This window comes from Panthera tigris, chromosome X (genome assembly GCF_018350195.1).
Source record: "Panthera tigris isolate Pti1 chromosome X, P.tigris_Pti1_mat1.1, whole genome shotgun sequence".
In the NCBI taxonomy this organism is placed as follows: domain Eukaryota; kingdom Metazoa; phylum Chordata; class Mammalia; order Carnivora; family Felidae; genus Panthera; species Panthera tigris.
Genome location: NC_056677.1, coordinates 43,047,612 through 43,065,961, shown reverse-complemented (window position 1 = coordinate 43,065,961; position 18,350 = coordinate 43,047,612).

The following is an 18,350-nucleotide window of genomic DNA, read 5'->3' as shown; positions in this document are numbered from 1 at the left end:
TAGTTTTTTTCCCCTAGGCAATTGATAGTTCTGGGAGTTATTGTGCCTGGGATCTTTTCTTTATTACATTTTCTAGTAAATTATTGCTGGTATATAAAAACATTATTGCTTTGTGTATGTTGCTCTTGTATTTTTTCACTTTGCTTAATTATTTTTATTGGCTCTAATGGCTTCTCAGTTGATTGTTTTGGATTTTTATGTAAACAATCATATTGTTTACAAATAATGTTAGTCTTAGATTTCCCTTTTTAGTATTTATCTTTTTTGCCAAAGTTCATTCATTCATTCTTCATTCAATTAATATTTGTCAGCTGCTATGTGGCAAGGCAGCTACTATGTGCCAGGCCGTTGTTCTACATTCTGGAGACACAGTAATAGGCAAAACAGACAAGTTTTATGCCCTCTAGAGCTTACATTCTATTCAGGAAAGATTGACAATCTAGGAAAGGCAAAAAAGTGTGAAGCAAGTGTTGAAATATTGCAGTTTGTGAGTTATTGTGAAATGGTCAAAGGAAGGTTATCTGAAATTGGAGGGAAAATTGTAATGCCAGATGTAAATGGCATCTTTGTACAGGTTTTTTGTTTTGTTTTTTGTTTGCTTTTACTTGTTCTAGGAATCGTAGTATATACATGTAATTTATCACATCTTCCTCGTATTGACATTTTACTACTTCATGTGAAATATAGGTCCATTTTGGTCCTATTATGCTCCCACATTTTTAAAATTGTTTTAATGTTTATTTCTTTTTGAGGGAAAGAGAGAGAGAGAGAGAGCAGGGGAGGGACAGAGAGAGAGACACACACAGAATCCAAAGTAGGCTCCAGGCTCTAAGCTGTCAGCACAGAGCCCCACGTGGGGCTCAAACTCATGAGCAGGGAGATCATGACCTGAGCCGAATTTGGACGCTTAACCGACTGAGACACCCAGGTGTCCCTATGTTCTCACATTATAATTAACTTATCCTAAATACTTCCTTTACATACATTGTGAACCACATCAGACAATGTAGTTTTGTTTTCAATAATATAACAATTTTTTAAAACATAAAAACATTTCTAAACAATTTTTAAGACTTAGAAGGAGATACGTAATCTATTATATTTACCTGTTCAGTTGGTCTTTCTTCATTCTTGATGTCCCAAGTTTTCCTTTCATTGCCGTTTCCTTTCTGTATGAAAAATTCCTTTGGTCATTCTTTTAAAACAGTACCACTAGTGACAAATTTTGTTAATTTTCCTTATTTGAAAATGTCTTTATTTTCTCTTCATTCCTGAAGGATTTTGTTTTCAAGTTTTTATTTAGATTCCAGTTAGTTAACATATTGTGTAACATTAGTTTCAGGTGTTAAATTTCATGATCCATCACTTACATACAATACCCAGTGCTCATCACTACAAGTGCCTTCCTGAAAGATATTTTTGATAGATCATGAATTCTGTATTGACCCAGCCTTTTTTTTCCCAACACTTAAAAAATGTGCCACTTTCTTTTGGCCTCCATGGCTTGAGAATTCCACTATCATTTGGATCTATGATTTTGTATAAAATTGTTTTTTAAGATTTTTTTTGGTCTTAGTTTTCAGAAGTTTTATTATGAAGTGTCTGGGCATGAATTTCTTTGGGTTTATCCTGTTTGGTTTTCTCTCAGTTTCTTGAATCCGTATGCTATGTCTTTTTAAAAAAAATATTTATTTATTTTTGAGAGGGGGGAGGGGCAGAGAGAGGGAGACACAGAATCCAAAGCAGGCTCCAGGTTCTGAGCTGTCAGCACAGAGCCCAATGAGGGGCTTGAACTCAGAAACCATGAGATCACAACCTTAGCCCAAGTCAGACGCTTAATCCACTGAGTCACCCAGGTGCCCCTGTATGCTATGTCTTTTGACTAAATTGGAAAAAAAACTCAGCCATTATTTCTTCTAATATTTTCAGCTTCATCTTTAGCTTCTCCTTCTGGGACTCTGGTGATATGAATGTTGTATATTCTATTATTGTTCCACATGTTTCTAGGCCCTGTTCATGTTTTAAAAAATATGTCTGATTTCTGTTGGTTTTACTGGATGATTTCTATTGGTCTAGTCACTGATTCTTCCCTTTATTGTCCCCATTCTGTCATTATGGTGTGCTTAAAATTTTTTGGTTATTATATTTTTCAGTCCTAAAATTTCCATTTGGCTTTTCTTTATATTTTGATCTCTTTGTTTGAGACTTTCTCTTTTGTCATTTAAGACTATTTGATGTTTACAAGAAATTCATTTCAAATATAACAATAGAAGTAAACTAAAAATAAGGGAGGAGCTTGGAAGAATGGTAGAGTAGGAAGACCCTAAGCTCACCCTGTCCCATGTTTACAACTAGATATCACTCACATCTGTCTAAACAAACCAGAGAGTGAGCTGAAGACTGGCAGAACAATCTCCACAACTAAGTGAAGAGAATAAGCCATATCTGAGAGCTTAGAAAGGACAGAAGTATGGTCAGGAGCAGCCCTCAGGAGGGAGAGAGCTTTAGGCACAGAGAGTAAGAGAAACAGGCCCTCCCACCAGGGAGCCCACAAGGGGAAGACAAGTCTTAATAATATCTGTCTTTGAAAACCAGAGGGGCTAAATCTGTGAGTTTGTATAACTTAGCAGAACTTGGAGCCTAGAGCTTTAAAAGTCAGCTGACTCAGCACTGCCCAAGCCTGGATAGCAAGTGATAGCTGGTACCCCTCCCTGAAAGAGACAGCAGCCTGAGGCAACACAGAAGCAACACTTTGCATAACAATGGGACTAGAAGGAAGAAGATCTGTTTATAATGATTTTGGAGCATGTTGGGGAACTTCTCCAGGAACAGTGGAGCTTGCAGGTGCCATTTTCCTCCCCTGCATCTCAGCATAAAAACAGAGCCACCCGCAGGAGGCAGTGCTACACAGACACTTGCTACCTAACCTGCTAGCAGTGTACCCTGTCCATGCATTTTCCTGAGGACTCGCCCACTCTAAGCATGATGGCCTTGTCCCTGGGACCAGCCCAAATTTTGGTAACACTGTGCACGTCCCCTACCCAGCCACCTCATGCACATATGCTGCACCTCTGGCCACCCTGTTTCAGGAAATCTTGCCTAGGATGAGTGGTTCAGCAGAAATATTGCTAACACTGCCACCCTGCCCCTGAGCCCTCCTGTAGTCATACCCCATCAGAGCCAGACTGCCTGGGTCTCCCTAACACCACAGAGAGCAAGAATAGCCCACAACAGAGTCAGTGCAGACGGCTGGACTGAAAGAAAAAGCAACTCACACAACAACATCAAGATGAAAGCAACACACATGGGAGACACACTTGAAGCACCAGGTCCTGGGGAATGGGGAACACTGCACTGCAGGGCACTACAGGACCTCTCCTTCATAAGTCCACTACTTTCAAGGGTGGAAAATGTAGCTGACCTTCCTAACACATGGAAACAGACACAGAAAGGTAGACAAAATAAGGAGACAGAGGAATATGTTCCGAATGAAACAGGACAAAATTACAACAGAAGATCTAAGCAAAACAGAAATAAGTAATATGTCTGACAGAGAATTTAAAGTAATGATCATAAAAGTTCTCCAGAGAAGGGTGGAGGACATCAGTGAGACTCTTGACAAAGAGATAAAAAAAGAACATATCAGAGATAAAGCACTCATAATGTAAGGGTTAAATTGTAGTGTAGGGCTAACTTGTAGCCTTAAGAAATAACAGCTTTGTTTTAACACTGTAGATTAAGAGATAACAGCCTTGTCTTATCAATCAAAGGAACAAAAGTTTAAGGAAAATCAACTGGTTTAGTGTTTGATTGGATTGGGGCAAGGGCATGTCTGAACTGTTTCCACCCCCATTTGGGAACTATTTCTTTGTTCTGTCCCCAGGTGATGATAAGACAATGTGGTCGGCTATAAAAACTCTGTACCCCAGCTGTTCGAGACTGCACTCTGGTCAAGAGTGTCAGTCCCAATTGGTTGGCCTTGCCTCTCATTGCAATAAATTTTGTTGTGACTGTCACTGGTGCCCGTAGCATTCTGTTTCAGGAGTCGTGTGGATGCAACAATGGTACAATCCAACAAGAAGATATAATAATTGTAAATAGTTATGCACCCAACATGAGAACACCAAAAACATAAGGCAGTTAATAGCAAATATAAAGGAAATAATCGATACTAATACAATAATAGTAAGGGCCTTTAACACTCCACTTACCTCAATAAATCATCCAAACAGAAAATCAACAAGGACATAATGGATTTGAACGACACATTGGACCAGATGAACTGGTCAGAACATTCCATCCTAAAACAGCAGAATATACATTCTTTTCAAGTATACATGGAACATTCTCCAGATTAGATCACATATTAGGCCACAAAACAAGCCTCAACAAATTCAAAAAGACTGAGGTTATACCATGAATCTTTTCTGACAACAACACTAGGAAATCAACAAGAAAAAAAACCCTGGAAAGCACACAAACACATGCAGGTTAAATAACTACATGTGTTATGCCCAGAATTCGTGATCCCCAAAGACCACTAGGGAGCCGAGTCCGATGCAAAAGCAAAGAGCCTTTATTCGAGCTAGCTCGAGCTCAATCCCCTACCTGCACCGATGCAGCAGTGAGATACCAGGGAGAGAGAGCGAGTTTCAAAAGCACAAAGGTTTTATAGGGGTCTAGGGGCAGTTGGTGAGGTAATGGCTGTGGCCTCAACCGATTGGCTGGGGAAGGGTCGTGGCCTCGGCCGATTGGCTGGGGAAGGGTCGGAGTCCTGTCACGCAGGTCGCTGGGCGTGTTTTGATCAGGAAGTTTGAACGGGTGAGGGGGAGGTTACTCAAGGGGAGGAGGCGCAGTCTGAGGTTTCTGCGATTTTCCCGGAAAAGGGGTCATGTCGGGGACATAGTCACTCAAGGTGGAGAACACAGAACAAGATGGAGTCGGCCGGCGTAGGCCCGCCCTTTCACATGCTAATAAACAATGAGTGGGTCAACCAAGAAAACAAAACAAAACAAAACAAACTATATATATATATATATATATATATATATATATATATATATGAATATTACTCAGCCATAAGAAAGGATGAAATCTTGCCATTTGCAATGACATGGATGGAGCTAGAGAGTATTATGCTAAGCAAAAGAAGTCAGAGAAAGACAAATACCATATGATCTTACACATATGTGGAATTTAAGAAACAAAACAAATGAGCAAATGGGAAAAAAGAGAGAGGCAAACCAAGAAACAGACTCTGAACTATAGAAGATGAACTGATGGTTACTAGAGGGGAGGTGGGTGGGTCATGGGTTAAATAGGTGATGAGGATTAAGGAGTGTACTTGTGAGGAGCACAGAGTGTTGTAGGGAAGTGTTGAATTACTATAATGTACACCTAAAACTTATATTACACTATATGTTAACTAATTGGAATTTAAATAAAAACTTAAAAAAAGAACAGTATGCTATTTAAAAGCAAGAGGTAGAGCTGTGCTGATATGGAATGATCTTAATGATGTATTTTTAACCCACAGCAAGGGACTGTGGATATAGTATGCTACAATTTGTGGGTTTTTTTTTTCTCCCTGGGACACTACACAAAGAGTGTCAAATGTGAAATTACATTTGGATAGAAAGACTAGAGTTCTGGGACTGGGAGACTTTCATTTTAAATTTTAATTATCAGTACTTGACAAATATTTTCTCATGTGTGCATATAGCTTCTAAATAAACCCCATAACACCATTCTAAAATATCAAAGAGGTCATTATCAGACTTGAAAAACCTGGTCCATGGACTCCAGGTTAAGAACCTTTATTTTAGGGCTAATAATTTGCCCAAGTATTCGATTTTGCATTTTTTCAGTCTGGTAGCTCCTAAAAATCAAGAGATATTCAGTGGCAACAAGATTTACATTCTGAAAAGTCACCCTTGGGCAAATAATCTTTAGAAAACAAAGGCTATATGAGTGCGGCAACATTAGAGGATAGCTTTAACTAGCCAACTCTAGGTTTTTTTCTCTTTTTAACTTTTTATTTCTTAATTATTATGGCCTCACAAGAAGTAGCAAAATTAGCACAGAGAGGTCCTGTGTCCCCTTTCCCAGTTTCCCTTAACAGTGGAATCTTATATAATTAAAGTGCATATCAAAACCAGGAAAGTAATTGGCTCAATACAATTATCTAGACTATAGCTTTTATTCAGATTTTAGCAGTTTTTGCACAGGCTCATTTTTAGTGTGTGTTTGTGTCTAATTCTATTACATTTTATCACATGTGCAGATGGATATAATCCTCACCACAATCAAGAGACAGAAGGGTTCTGTCACAATAAAGGAACTCCCCATGCTGCCGCTTTATAATTACACACTCCCTCTCCTTCCCTATCTTTTCTTAGCTGCTCTCCATCTATAATTCTGTCATTTTCAGAATGTTATAGAAATGGAATCACAAAGTATGTAATCTTTTGGGATTAGCTTTCTTTTACTCAGCATGAATCCCTAGAGATCCATCCCTGTTGTTGCCTGCATCAGTAGTTATTTCTCCCAACATCTAAGTAGTAATTCATTGTATGGATGTATAATAATTTGTTTAATCATTCAGCCATTGAAGGAGGTTATTTCCAGTTTGGGGCTATTATACATAAAGCTGCTATGAATATTCATGTACAGGTGGTTTTTTTAAGTTTATTTATTTATTTTGAGAGAGAGAGAGAGAGCAGCAAGCATGTGAGGGGCAGAAAGAGAGAGAGAGAGAGAGAGAGAGAGAGAGAGAGAATCCCAAGTAGGCACAGCAAAGAGCCAGATGCAGGACTCGATCCCACAAACCGTAAGATCATGACCTCAGCTGAAATCAAGAGTCAGATGCTCAACCCAGGCACCCCAGGTTTTTTGTGTGAACATACATTTACATTTCTCTAGGATAAATACCCAGGAGTGCAACCGCTGGGTTATATGCTAAAAAGTTGCCAGACTGCTTTCCAGAGTAGTTCTACCATTTTTCATTCCCACCAGAAATGTATAAAAGTTCCAATGGCTACATTTCCTTGTCAGCACTTGGTATTGTCAGTATTTTTCATGGTAGCCATTCTAATAGGTGTATAATGATATCTCATTATGATTTTAATTTGCATTTTACTAATAACAAGTGATGTTGAAAATCTCTTAATGAGTTTTTAGATCCAATCATCTTCTTTCGTAAAGTGTCTGTTCAAGTTTTTGCCAATTTTTGAACCAGATTGTTTGCCTTCTGTTGAATTTAGAGCATTATTTGTATTCTGTACATAAGTCCTTTGTTGGATCTGAGGTTTGCAAATATTTTTTCCCAGTTTACACCTTGTCTTGTTATTTCTTTATTCATTTTTGAAAGAGAGAGATAGAGTGAAAGTTGGGGAGGGGCAGAGAGAGAGGGAGAGACAGAATCCAAAGCAGGCTCCAGGCTCTCAGCTGTCAGCAGAGCCTGAAGCAGGGCCTGAACTCATGAACCGTGAGATCATGACCTGAGCCAAAGTCAGACTGAGCCACTCAGGTGCCCCCAAAAAAGTTCAATTTATGTTTTTAATGGATTGTGCTTTTGGTGTCATATTTAAGAACTCTTCCTCTAACCCAAGGTCACAAAGATTTCTTCCTATGTTCTCTGCAAAAAAAGTTTTATATTTTTCCATTTTACATTTAAATCTATGACTCATTTGAGTTCATCTTTGTTTAAGGTATGAGAGTTAGGTAGAGGCTTATATTTTGTGAGGTTTTGATGTCCAGTTATTATAGCACCATTTGTTGAAAAGACTATCCTTTCTCCATTAGATTGTATTTGCTTCTTTGTAAAAAATTAGCTGAGCAGATTGGTGTGTGTCTATTTCTGGATTCTATATTTTGTTCCATTGTTCTGTGGGTCTGTGCATCCCCCAATACCACAGACACTTGATTATTGTAGGTACATAATAAGTCTTAAAACTTGGCAGTGTGATTCCTTCCACTTTCTCTCTCCATTTCAATACTGTTTAACTATTTTAACATCTTTGCCATTCCAGATAAGTTTTAAGATAAGCTTGTCTTTGGGTACCTGGGTGGCTCAGTCAGTTAAGCATCTGACTTCGGCTTAAGTCATAATCTCATGGCTCCTGAGCTCGAGCCCCACTTTGGCTGAGCCCTGCTCTCTCTCTCCCTCTCTCTGCCCCTCGTGGGATTCTCTCTCTCTTTCTTTCTCTCCCCTAGCTCACTTGCACCCCCCCTCTCTCTCTCTCTAAAAAAATAAGTTAAGCTTGTCTTTATCAACAAAAAAAATCCGATGAATGTATAAATCAGTTTCGGGAGATTTAATATCTTTATGATGTAGAGCCTTCCAATCTATACATGGCATATTTAAATCTTCTTTGACTTCTTTTTTTTTCAATATATGAAATTTATTGTCAAATTGGTTTCCATACAACACCCAGTGCTTATCCCAAAAGATGCCCTCTTCAATACCCATCACTCACCCACACCACCCTCCCACCCCCCACCAACCCTCAGTTTGTTCTCAGTTTTTAAGAGTCTCTTATGCTTTGGCTCTCTCCCACTCTAACCTCTTTTTTTTTCCTTCCCCTCCACCATGGGTTTCTGTTAAGTTTCTCAGGATCCACATAAGAGTGAAAACATATGGTATCTGTCTTTCTCTGTATGGCTTATTTCACTTAGCATCACACGCTTCAGTTCCATCCGCGTGGCTACAAAGGGCCATATTTCATTCTTTCTCATTGCCACGTAGTACTCCATTGTGTATATAAACCACAATTTCTTTATCCATTCATCAGTTGATGGACATTTAGGCTTTTTCCACAATTTGGCTATTGTTGAGAGTGCTGCTATAAACATTGGGGTACAAGTGCCCCTATGCATGAGTACTCCTGTATCCGTTGGGTAAATTCCTAGCATTGCTACTGCTGGGTCATAGGGTAGGTCTATTTTTAATTTTTTGAGGAACCTACACACTGTTTTCCAGAGTGGCGGCACCAATTTGCATTCCCACCAACAGTGCAAGAGGGTTCCCGTTTCTCCACATCCTCTCCAGCATCTAGAGTCTCCTGATTTGTTCATTTTGGCCACTCTGACTGGTGTGAGGTGATATCTGAGTGTGGTTTTGATTTGTATTTCCCTGATGAGGAGCGACATTGAGCATCTTTTCATATGCCTGTTGGCCATCCGGATGTCTTCTTTAGAGAAGTGTCTATTCATGTTTTCTGCTCATTTCTTCACTGGGTTCTTTGTTTTTCGGGTGTGGAGTTTGGTGAGCTCTTTATAGATTTTGGATACTAGCCCTTTGTCCGATATGTCATTTGCAAATATCTTTTCCCATTCCATTGGTTGCCTTTTAGTTTTGTTGGTTGTTTCCTTTGCAGTGCATAAGACTTTCATCTTCATGAGGTCCCAATTGTTCATTTCTGCTTTTAATTCCCTTGCCTTTGGGGATGTGTCAAGTAATAGATTGCTGCACCTGAGGTCAGATAGGTTTTCTCCTACTTTTCTCCTCTACAGTTTTGATGGTTCCCTGTCTCACATTCAGGTCCTTTATCCATTTTGAGTTTATTTTTGTGAATGGTGTGAGAAAGTGGTCTAGTTTCAACCTTCTGCATGTTGCTGTCCAGTTCTCCCAGCACCATTTGTTAAAGAGACTGTCTTTTTTCCATTGGATGTTCTTTCCTGCTTTGTCAAAGATTAGTTGGCCATACGTTTGTGGGTCTAGTTCTGGGGTTTCTATTCTATTCCATTGGTCTATGTGTCTGTTTTTGTGCCAATACCATGCTGTCTTGATGATGACAGCTTTGTAGTATAGGCTAAAGTCTGGGATTGTGATGCCTCCTGCTTTGGTCTTCTTCTTCAAAATTACTTTGGCTATTCGGGGCCTTTTGTGGTTCCATATGAATTTTAGGATTACTTGTTCTAGTTTCGAGAAGAATGCTGGTGCAATTTTGATTGGGATTTCAGTGAATGTGTAGATAGTTTTGGGTAGTATTGACATTTTAACAATATTTATTCTTCCAACCCATGAGCACAGAATGTTTTTCCATTTCTTTATATCTTCTTCAATTTCCTTCATAAGCTTTCTATAGTTTTCAGCATACAGATCTTTTACATCTTTGGTTAGATTTTTTCCTAGGTATTTTATGCTTCTTGGTACAATTGTGAATGGGATCAGTTTCTTTATTTGTCTTTCTGTTGCTTCATTATTAGTGTGTAAGAATGCAACTGATTTCTGTACATTGATTTTGTATCCTGCGACTTTGCTAAATTCATGTATCAGTTCCAGCAGACTTCTGGTGGAGTCTATCGGGTTTTCCATGTATAATATCATGTCATCTGCAAAAAGCGAAAGCTTAACTTCATCTTTGCCAATTTTGATGCCTTTGATTTCCTTTTGTTGTCTGATTGCTGATGCTAGCACTTCCAGCACTATGTGAAACAACAGTGGTGAGAGTGGGCATCCCTGTCGTGTTCCTGATCTCAGGGAGAAAGCTCTCAGTTTTTCTCCATTGAGGGTGATGTTAGCTTTGGGCTTTTCATAAATGGCTTTTATGATGTTTAAGTATGTTCCTTCTATCACAACTTTCTCGAGGGTTTTTATTAAGAAAGGATGCTGAATTTTGTCAAATGCTTTTTCTGCATCGATTGACAGGATCATATGGTTCTTCTCTTTTCTTTTATTGATGTGATGTATCACGTTGATTGATTTGCGAATGTTGAACCAGCCCTGCATCCCAGGAATGAATCCCACTTGATCATGGTGAATAATTCTTTTTATATGCTGTTGAATTTGATTTGCTAGTATCTTATTGAGAATTTTTGCATCCATATTCATCAGGGATATTGGCCTGTAGTTCTCTTTTTTTACTGGGTCTCTGTCTGGTTTAGGAATCAAAGTAATGCTGGCTTCCTAGAATGAGTCTGGAAGTTTTCCTTCCCTTTCTATTTTTTGGAACAGCTTGAGAAGGATAGGTATTATCTCTGCTTTAAACGCCTGGTAGAACTCCCCTGGGAAGCCATCTGGTCTTGGACTCTTATTTGTTGGGAGATTTTTCATGACTGATTCAATTTCTTTGCTGGTTATGGGTCTGTTCAGGCTTTCTATTTCCTCCTGATTGAGTTTTGGAAGTGTGTGGGTGTTTAGGAATTTGTCCATTTCTTCCAGGTTGTCCAGTCGGTTGGCATATAATTTTTCATAGTATTCCCTGATAATTGCTTGTATTTCTGAGGGATTGGTTGTAATAATTCCATTTTCATTCATGATTTTATCTGTTTGGGTCATCTCCCTTTTCTTTTTGAGAAGCCTGGCTAGAGGTTTATCACTTTTGTCTATTTTTTCAAAAAACCAACTCTTGGTTTCATTGATCTGCTCTACAGTTTTCTTGGATTCTATATTGTTTATTTCTGCTCTGATCTTTATTATATCTCTTCTTCTGCTGGCTTTAGGGTGTCTTTGCTGCTCTGCTTCTATTTCCTTTAGGTGTGCTGTTAGATTTTGTATTTGGGATTTTTCTTGTTTCTTGAGATAGGCCTGGATTGTGATGTATTTGCCTCTCAGGACTGCCTTCACTGCATCCCAAAGCGTTTGGATTGTTGTATTTTCATTTTCATTTGTTTCCATATATTTTTTAATTTCTTCTCTAATTGCCTGGTTGACCCATTCATTCTTTAGTAGGGTGTTCTTTAACCTCCATGCTTTTGGAGGTTTTCCAGACTTTTTCCTGTGGTTGATTTCAGGCTTCATAGCATTGTGGTCTGAAAGTGTGCATGGTATGATTTCAATTCTTGTATACTTATGAAGGGCTGTTTTGTGACCCAGTATGTGATACATCTTGGAGAATGTTCCATGTGCACTCGAGAAGAAAGTATATTCTGTTGCTTGGGGTGTAGAGTTCTAAGTCTATCTGTCAAGTCCATCTGATCCAATGTATCATTCAGGGCCCTTGTTTCTTTATTGACCGTGTGTCTAGATGATCTATCCATTTCTGTAAGTGGGGTGTTAAAGTCCCCTGCAATTGCCACATTCTTATCAATAAGTTTGCTTATGTTTATGAGTAATTGTTTTATATATTTGGGGGCTCCAGTATTCGGCGCATAGACATTTATAATTGTTAGCTCTTCCTGATGGAGAGACCCTGTGATTATTATATAATGCCCTTCTTCATCCCTTGTTACAGCCTTTAATTTAAAGTCTAGTTTGTCTGACATAAGTATGGCTACTCCAGCTTTCTTTTGACTTCCAGTAGCAGGATAAATAGTTCTCCATCCCCTCACTCTCAATCTGAAAGTGTCCTCAGGTCTAAAATGAGTCTCTTGTAGACAGCAAGTAGATGGGTCTTGTCTTTTTATCCATTCTGATACCCTATGTCTTTTGGTTGGCACATTTAGTCCATTTACATTCAGTGTTATTATAGAAAGATATGGGTTTAGAGTCATTGTGATGTCCGTAGGTTTCATGCTTGTAGCGATGTCTCTGGTACTTTGTCTCACAGGTTCCCCCTTAGGATCTCTTTAGGGCTGGTTTAGTGGTGACGAATTCCTTCAGTTTTTGTTTGTTTGGGAAGACCTTTATCTCTCCTTCTATTCTAAATGACAGACTTGCTGGATAAAGGATTCTCGGCTGCATATTTTTTCTGTTCAACACATTGAAGATCCTGCCATTCCTTTCTGGCCTGCCAAGTTTCAGTAGAGAGATCGGTCACTAGTCTTATAGGTCTCCCTTTATATGTTAGAGCACGTTTATCCCTAGCTGCTTTCAGAATTTTCTTTTTATCCTTGTATTTTGCCAGTTTCACTATGATATGTTGTGCAGAAGATCATTTCAAGTTATGTCTGAAGGGAGTTCGCTGTGCCTCTTGGATTTCAATGCCTTTTTCCTTCCCCAGATCAGGGAAGGTCTCAGCTATTATTTCTTCAAGTACACCTTCAGCACCTTTCCCTCTCTCTTCCTCCTCTGGAATACCAATTATGCGTAGATTATTTCTCTTTAGTGTATCACTCAGTTCTCTCATTTTCCCCTCATACTCCTGGATTTTTTTATCTTTTTCTCAGCTTCTTCTTTTTCCATAATTTTATCTTCTAGTTCACCTATTCTCTCCTCTGCCTCTTCAATCCAAGCTGTGGTCATCTCCATTTTATTTTGCAGTTCATTAGTAGCATTTTTTAGCTCCCCCTGGCTGTTCCTTAGTCCCTTGATCTCTGTAGCAATAGATTCTCTGCTCTCCTCTATACTGTTTTCAAGTCCAGTGATTAATTTTATGACTATTATTCTAAATTCACTTTCTGTTATATTGTTTAAATCGTTTTTGATCAGTTCGTTAGCTGTTGCTATTTCCTGGAGATTCTTTTGAGGGGAATTCTTCCATTTCATCATTTTGGATAGTCCCTGGAGTGGTGCGGGACTGTGGGGCACTTCTCCTGTGCTGTCTTGAATAACTTGCGTTGGTGAGCGGGGCCGCAGTCAGCCCTGATGTCTGCTCCCAGCCCACCACTGGGGCCACAGTCAGACTGGTGTGTGCCTTCTCTTCCCCTCTCCTAGGGGTGGGATTCACTGTGGGGTGGCATGGCCCGTCTGGGCTACTTGCACACTGCCAGGCTTGTGGTGCTGGGGATGTGTCATATTAGCTGGGGTGGATCAGCAAGTTGCACAGGGGCGGGAGGGGCAGGCTCAGCTCGCTTTTCCTTTGGTGATCCGCTTTGGGAGGGGCCCTGCAGCACGAAGAGGAAGTCAGAACCCCCGCAGGGATGGATCCGCAGAAGCACAGCCTTGGGTGTTTGGGTGGTGCAAGCAAGTTCCCTGGCAGGAACTGGTTCCCTTTGGGATTTTTGGCTGGGGGATGGGCGAGGGAGATGGCGCTGGTGAGCGCCTTTGTTCCCCACCAAGCTGAGCTCTGTTGTCTGAGGTTCAACAACTCTCCCTCCTGTTGTCCTCCAGCCCTCCAGTTCTCCGAGCAGAGCTGTTAGCTTATAACCTTCCAGATGTCAAGTCCTTCTTGCTGTTGGAACACACTCTGTCCGGCCCCTCTGCCTTTGCCAGCCAGACTTGGGGGCTCTGCTTGGCCGGCGGGCTGCCCCTCTGCCCCGGCTCCCTCCCGCCAGTCCGTGGAGCACGCACTGCCTCTCCGCCCTTCCTACCCTCTTCCGTGGGCCTCTCATCTGTGCTTGGCTCCAGAGACTCTGTTCTGCTAATCCTCTGGCGGTTTTCTGGGTTAGTTAGGCAGGTGTAGGTGGAATCTAAGTGATCAGCAGCCCAGCATCCTCCTAGGCCGCCATCTTTCCAGGATCTCCATGTCTTATTTATCTTTATAGTTCCAGTGTGCCTAGTAGCATAGTGCTTGGCAAGGAATAGGTATCATAAATATCTATTTAATAAGAATCAGCTTCCAACTTAATCCACAATTTCACCTTGAAAATCAAACAGAAACAGACATGAATCATGTTTATGGATGAAATTAGGCAAGGTAGTGTGGCTTGATCATCAATTCCATTAGTCATTAGTGGCAGGGTGATGTCTGCATATTCTGGAACCTGAGATAAGCTTCTTTTTGTCTTTCTGTCTTTCTTTCATCACTCATTCATTAAACAAACTATAATAGAGGTAAAAGCATGCATACAGTGCTGAGGGCGCATAGAGAAAAGAACTAACTAGGGGGAGGGGTGGGTAGAGGGAGGGTGTTGGGGAAGGTTTCTTAGAGAAGGTGGCATAGCCCCATTCAGCAGCCACTGCAGTACCATTTCAATAAGTGGATGCATAATAAATGGCAATAATAATAAGTGATAATAATAATAAGTGATTCTCAGGATGCGGTGAGCCCAGTGTCCTCCTACACCGCCATCTTCCTTCTTTGACTTCTTTCATCAAGGTTTTATAGTTTTCAAAATAAAGATTCTGTCCATGTTTTCTTACATTTATATTTAAGTATGTCTGGGGTTTTTTTTCTGTTTTTTTTCTGTTTTTTTTTTTTTTTTTTTGGTGAAATGTTTGTAAGTGCACTGTGTTTTTAATTTTGGTTACCAATAGTTTATTGATAGTATAAAGAGGTAGATTATTTTTGTTTGTTGACCTTGTTTCCTGTGATGTTAAATTCACTCATTAGTTCTTGGAGTTCTTATAGATTACTTGTGTTTATTCATGTAACAAATCATATCATCTACAAATAAGTGCAGTTTTATTTCTTCTTTTCCTATCTGTATGCCTTATATTTCCTTTTCTTACCTGTATTACTGGTTAAGACTTCTAGTACTATGATAAGTAAGAGTGATGAAAACTGACCTCCTTGACTTGTTCATGATCTTAGGTGAAAAGCATTAAGTCTTTCACTATTAGGTATGACATTAGCTGTAGGTTTTCTTATAGGTGCTCTTTATCAAGTTTAGGAAATTCTGTTTTTATTCTGAATTTGTTGAGAGTTTTCCTCAGGAATGAATGTTACATTTCATCAAATGCTTTCTCCACATCAACTGGTATAATTATGGGATTTTTTTTTCTTTAGCCTGTAAGTATCATGGATTACCTTGATGGGTTCTTAAAAATTGAATGAGCCTTGCATTTCTGATATAAATTATACTGGATTGTACTATATAATTATTTTCATATATTAATGAATTCTGTTTGCTAATATTTTGTTAAGGGGTCTTATGTTTATGTTCTGAGAGATCCTGGTCTTTGGTTGCTTTCTTTTAAAAAAAAAAAACCATCATCTTAGATTTTGACATCAGGGTGATGCTGGTCTCACAAAACGAATTGGGAAGCATTCCCTCCTTTTCTATTTTCTGGAAAATGTTTCATAAAATTAATGTTAATTCCCCCATAAGTGTTTGGTTGCATTCTTTAGCGAAGTCATCTGGGCTTTAAGATATCTTTTTCCAAAGCTTTAAAAATTACTGATAAAATTCCTTTAATCACCGTAGGACTTTTAAGATTATCTATTTCACCTTGGGTGAGTTTTGATAGTGTATATTTTTTCCAGGAGCTGGCCCATTCTGAAGTCTACATTATCTGATATTAGTATAATCATGACATATTTTTTTGATCAGTGTATCATTTTCTAGACATATATTTTTAACCTACTTCTTAAAAAAATTTTTTTTTAATTCCAGTGTGGTTACCATACTATAAGTGTTATGTGTTATATATATTATTATTTTATAACAAGTGTTATATAATAATATAGTTAATATATAATAAGTGTTATATTAGTTTCAGGTGTTTAATATAATGATTCAACAATTCCATACCTTACCCATTGCTCATCACAACCAGTGAATTCCTTAATCCCCATCACCTATTTCACCCATTCCTCCACCCACCTCCCTCTGGTAACCAACAGTTCTCTATAGTTAAGAGTCTATTTCCTGGTTTCTCTCTCTCTATATATATATATTTTTTTTTTTTTTTCTCAGTTGTTTCTTAGGTTCCACATATAAGTGAGATCATATGGTATTTGTCTTTCTCTGACTGACTTATTTCACTTAGGATAATACTCTCTAGCTCTATCCATGTCATTGCAAATGGTGAGATTTCATTCTTTTTTATGGCCGAGTTATATATATATATATATATGAATATATATATATTCATATATATATATATATATTCATATATATATTCATATATATATATATATTTACACATACATGCATGCCACTTCTTTATCCATTCATCTATGTTCATCAGTGTTCATCAATGGACACTTGGGCTGTTTCCATAATTTTTCTGTTGTTCATAACACTACCGTAAACACTAGGGTTTATATATTCCTTTGAATTAGTGTTTTTGTATTCTTTGGGTAAATACTGTAGCACAATTGTTGAGAAACCTCCATACTGTTTTCCAGAGCAGCTGCACCAGTTTGCATTCTCACCACCTGTGCAAGAGGGTTCCCCTTTCTCAATATCCTCACAAACACCTGTTGTTTCCTGTGTTGTTGATTTTAGTCATTCTGACAGGTATGAAGTGAAATCTCATTGCAGTTTTTATTTGTATTTCCCAGATGATAAGCAATGATGAGCGTCTTTTCACATATCTGTTGGTCATCTGGATGTCTTCTTTGGAGAAATGTCTATTCATGTCCTCTGCCCATTTTTAATTGTATTCTTTCTTTTTTCATGTGTTGAGTTTTATCAGTCCTTTATATATTTTGGATACTAACCCTTTATCAGATATTTAATTTGCAAATATCTTCTCCCATTCCATAGGTTGCCTTTTAGTTTTGTGGATTATTTCTTTTGCTCCTCAGAAACTTTTTATTTTGATGTAGTTCCAATAGTTTACTTTTGCTTTTGTTTCCCTTGCCTCAAAAGACATATCTAGAAAAAAGTTTCTATGGCCAATGTCAAAGAAGTTATTACCTGTGTTATCCTCTAGGATTTTTATGGTTTCCTATCTCACATTTAGGTCATTAATCCATTTTAAATTTACTTTTGTTTTTTGAGTAAGAAAGTGGTCCAGTTTCATTCTTTTGAAAGTGACTGTTCAGTTTTTCCAATACCATTTGTTGAAAAGACTGTCTTTTTCCCTTCGGATATTCTTTCCTGCTTTGTCAAAGATTCATTGGCCATATGATTGTGGGTTCATTTCTGGGCTTTCTATTCTGTTCTATTGATCTCTGTGTCTATTTTCATTCCAGTACCATACTGTTTTGATCACTACAGCTTTGTAATATAACTTGAAGAATGGTATTGTGATGCCTCTAGCTTTGCTTTTCTTTTTCAAGGTTGCTTTGACTATTCAGGATCTTTTTGTGGTTCCACACAAATTTTAGGATTCTTTGTTTAAGCTCTGAAAAGTGCTGCTGGCATTTTGATACAGATTGCATTGTATAGATTGCTTTGTGTAGCATAGACATTTCAACAGCATTTGTTCTTCCTATCCATGAACATGGAATATCTTTCCATTTCATTGTGTCATCTTCAATTTCTTCAATCAGTGTTTGATGGTTTTTAGAGTACATTTCTTCACTTCTTTGGTTGGGTTTATTCCTAAGTATCTTATTATTTTGGTGTAATTGTAAATGGTATTGATTCCTTAATTTCTCTTTCTGCTGCTTCATTATTGGTGTATAGAAATGCAACAGATTTCTGTACATTGATCTTGTATCCTGGGACTTAACTGAATTCATTTACCAGTTCTACCAGTTTTTTTGGTGGCCTCTTTAGGGTTTTCTATTTATAGTATCATGTCATCTGCAAATAGTGAAAGTTTTACTTCTTCCTTGCCTATTTGGATGCCTTTTGTTTCTTTCTCTTGTCTGCTGTGGCTAGGACTTCCAGTACTATGTTGAATAAAAGTGATGAGAGTGGACATCCCTGTCTTGTTACTGACCATAGAGGAAAAGCTCTCAGTTTTTCCC